The sequence below is a fragment of the Triticum urartu genome, chromosome 2A, assembly GCF_056163025.1.
Source record: "Triticum urartu cultivar PI428250 chromosome 2A, HENAU_Tu73, whole genome shotgun sequence".
NCBI lineage: Eukaryota > Viridiplantae > Streptophyta > Magnoliopsida > Poales > Poaceae > Triticum > Triticum urartu.
In genome coordinates, this window is record NC_141874.1 from 751819258 (window position 1) to 751823668 (window position 4411).

A 4411-nucleotide genomic window follows, 5' to 3' on the forward strand; every position below is an offset into this window, starting at 1 on the left:
ATGGAAGTGTCACACAGCATGCTGCTAAATTTTTAGTCCTCTTCGAGGACATATTCTATTTTGTCATAGTAGTTTCCTCTTATAAACACAAGAATTTTCCATTGATTCTACAAACTGAGAGGCCTATTATATTTGTTTTGAACCTCATCCTCATGTCCACTAAGAAGGAAGCCAAATTTCAAGAAGGAAGCCAAATTTCAGCGCTAACCCATGTTTATTTCTCAATTTTCTTATTGTAGGATCCAGCTACCGCCGGCCATGCAAAGCAAATCGGTAGGATAAGATATACCTTCAAATATACTAATTCATTTTATTTCTTTGTTTTACTATTTTTAGATGTCCAATAAGTCATGTTGTCATATAGCAATCCAGTTTTTACTGTATTCCTGTAGCCTTTCCCTACTTACTAACTTACTTTATGCATAACCTATTTTGTGCAGGTATGGTATTAGAACCAAGGGATTCACATTGCGCATGCTTTGGGCTCTTGCCAACCATCTGCCACTTTTAGCTCATATGTTATGCAGTTACTCAAAGCGTGGGTCACATGTGTTGTATATTAATTTTTTTCCTATAGCCTTTATACCATCAGAGCTATATTTCATATGCTACAATTTTCCGAAGCATTCATTTTTAGTGAGTGTGATTTAGATTACTCTTTTCTTTATCAACTGATTCTTCTTTTTCATGAATCCCCTATGATGCCTTTTGTATTTGTAGACAAGTCGTTAGGTAACAGTTTCGGCTGGCTAATTATTGGCTAGTTTTCCTCCATTATACTCGGTTAAATACGTTGCTCTTTCCTTATTCTCTTATTGTAAGTCATTGGTATGGGCTGTTCTACTACCCTCCTCACCGTGAGTCACAAAGACACTCTTCAAAGCCTCCGAATGAACTATTGTTGTATGCTGCAATTTCAGTAGTTTGATGAGCTTGGAAATGAGAAGATGGATCATTGTTTACTTTCTTCCACTCAAATGTCTCCTTCAAATAAATATAACACATTACACATTTCTATTTTTTTCATATCTCTTTAAATCATTGCTGAATTTACCGCTGCAACGCGCGGGGTATAGACTAGTATCCTACAGTTACTCCACCCCCACTTCTCCTATTTGGCTGACCCCCCCCCCCCCCCAAATACGTGCGATGATCCACATACAAAACTACAGCCACCCACATCTCCGATTCGAAGCTGCCAAAATCATATACCGTTCCTACGGATCTGGCCAGAAACAAAAAAGAACAGCCCTAAAAGAAAAACCTAGAAAATATCTACAAATGGCAAAGAAAAAATTGGAGGACCAACAGAACGGCCGGATTCTTACTTCGAAAAATGCCGCCGCCGCCGATCTCCCGCATAGGTAGACGCCGCCGTCGCCGAACTCCCACAACGGGCTATCCCCGAGTCTCAGCTGCCACCAACAAGACACGAAGAGAAATGAAAAGAGGGGGCGATAATACACGGGCTTCCTATATCCAACGCAAGTGGGCTTCATCAGCAAAAAATGAAAAACAAGCGCGCGACAAAAAAGAAAACAGGCCATGAGCGGGACAATAGATGGGCCGTGCCTCCCGTCGTTACGAAGCTCTCCAGGACGAAAACGCGAATCGTGGCGTGGCTCAATTGGACGGTCAGAAAAGTGAATGAGGCCAATCTGATTCTCAGCTGAATGAGTTTTAGCAAATCCGATTTTTTAATACAGTACTAAATAAAAATGTTGAGTCTCTCTTGGACTCGTCGCGGCGACGTGGAGGCACCACCCACCCCATCCCCAACCTGGGGTGGCTGCTCCCTCCATGGCCTCGATATTGAGGTGGTGAGAGAGAAGGAAACTGTCCCTGGCGGCAACGGCAGCGGGCTAGATGCAATCCCTTCGTATTTCTAGGGCACCCGGCTGGGGAAGCGGCAAGATGGAGGCTTCCCCAACTTGGGGTGGCTTCTCTCTCCATGGCCTCGATATTGAGATGGTGAGGGAGAAGGACACTGTCCCTAGCGGCAACAGCAGCAGGCTAGTTGCAATCCCTTCGTATTTTTGGGGCGCCCGGCTGGCGAAGCGGCAAGATGGAGGCTTCCCCTTGTACACGGGCTACTCGGCTGCGAGGGCCTTGGTCGGAAAGGGGGCAGGGGGCATGGCGGATCTGAGAAGGCTGTCCCGCGAGGGGGAAGACTTGCTGGCGGAGATGTTTGCTAGCATTAGCATTGATGGATGAGGTGACGCGGCGCGGCCCAGGTTGGTGCAACTGCGACTGTCGCCGCAGCTGGCATTGTGGAAAAGCACGCAGCATGCAATCGGCAACGTGCTGCCCACTAAGGGCGATGGGCTGGTCCAAACCACGCCGCAAGTTCTCGCCTTGCTGGGCGCCGCTGATTGGCTTGAGGCGATGACAACAACCAACGCCCTATGCGAACCTACTGATTTTGGGGCCTCCGACGTGCGCACCCTCTTCTCCAACTACACGGGCTCGCCGACGCCCGCTCGCTACGAACCCCTAGTGGCCGGCAGGGGCGTGAGGCTGTCGTCATCGGCACGTCCTACATCCAAGCCAAGATCGCGCTGGAGGCGACGCACAGGACGCTCCTCAAGGACCGGTCGGGGCAGATGGACCGCCACGCCGCCCAGGTCATGTCCATGTGCGAGAGCAACATCCTAGGCATGGGGTTCGAGGCCATAGCCCGGGGCTTCGATGTTGGCGCCATCACGAGCGACCTCGTCTTCAGCTCGCCCGCCACCGATGTTATCGATGTGGGCAGCGACCTGGTAAACTCCGAGGTCATGAACTCGTTCCTCAACGTGGCCAACATCGCCGCCTCGGGCGTGGTGAGCGAGCCAGCGCTATGGGCCATCTACAACGCCTATGCTGCCACGGGAGCTCAAATGTACACCTAGAGGTGGCACGAGCCTGTGGCCCGGATGTGCATCACCTTGTATACTTGGCACCTGCACAACGACAGGCACATGTTCCTCCGCCGGGCCCTCCTAGGATGGCCCAAGGCCCGCAAGTAATTTGTGACAGAGGGAGTACTACTACTATTTACTCCCTCATTACATAGTTTTAAAATTTGTTTTTATTAGAAGAAGACCATTGACCAATCTTACTGGAAAAATATAGAAACATTTATGACTCCAAATTAGTATCAGTAAATCCATTTTTAAAAGTAATTTCATGATATACTAAGTTTGATACTCCCTCCGACCCAAGTTAAAACTCAGATTTGTCTAGGTACGGATGTATCTAGTCACAAAGCAGAAGTATATACATTCGTATCAAGACAAATCTGATTCAATTAATTTGAGTCGGAGAAAATATCATATATACATATATATTGCTAATCTAAAAAATGATCTAATTCAAAAGCAGAAGTATCCTTTTTCGTGGATGGAGAGAGTAGTTGATAAGCTTTTGCGTGCATCAGTAGATGATGTATTCTGGTGACACATTTATAGATGATGTAACCATGTCACCCACTGGCACTAGGTTTAAGATGGACCACCTATAGCCCGCTTGAGCGATGCATGTTTCGGCTGTGCATATCCACTTGACCTCGCTCCAGCAATTGCGGATCCTGGATAGTAACACTTGTGGTCACCACTGGGAATAGGATTCCGATTTGGGCGTTCCACCGGACCTATGTTAGACCACTTATAGTGGGAGTACCTTAGATATTAACATTACACACCGAATATAAGTTTGCTTATGTGACAACTGTTAGTGAGAAGAGATGTGTTTATTAGAGTTGTGTCGAATATTATTGTACAAGGTAGATTACAGTTGGACTTGGTTTTGAACTGTGTGTTGACAGGGTAGGAGTTGTGTCCTAATATGACACTTGTATCCTAGGCCTCTCATATATATTGAGGGTGGACACACGATGTAACCTATGCTAACATAATAGCACAGGCGCGCAGGGGGAGCCGGCGGTGTGTGCCGGTGCCCGGGCGGCCAAGGTGCGGTATTGTGACGGTGTCATGGGGTGGAGCGCCCGTAGTCAACCCCGGTGATGTATCCATGATGGTGAACCTCGTTAAAAAATCTCGATGTCATGCTTGTGTGATTACTTGATCCTCGGTAGATCGACGGAGTGCCTCGGATTTATTCTAACAAGGCTCCAGCTTGCCATGCATTCACGCCGTAGCCCCTCCATCAGCACAGAGTGAAGTCGTCCATCAGACTCCAGCTCCATCTTCAACATGACTCCATGTAGCTGCGGTTATGATCGGCAATGTGCACGTACGGTTGATGATGGGAAGTTATTATACCAAACAAGCACAAACAAATGAGGAAAACTACAACCACAATACTAGCTTATCCGGTTTTGAAAACATTGCAGTAGGTTCCCTGAACCGGTTTTTGTTTTTCCTGATTCGGTTTTCTTTTTTTCCTTTTAGTTTTCTGTTTTTCCAGTTTA

The 4411-nt window shown here is 47.1% G+C and overlaps 1 pseudogene; it reads left to right on the forward strand.

Annotated features, from left to right (window-relative positions):
- The first annotated feature begins 1914 nt into the window (after window positions 1-1914).
- On the forward strand, window positions 1915-3008 carry LOC147987760 (uncharacterized; annotated as a pseudogene).
- Window positions 3009-4411: the final 1403 nt, after the last annotated feature.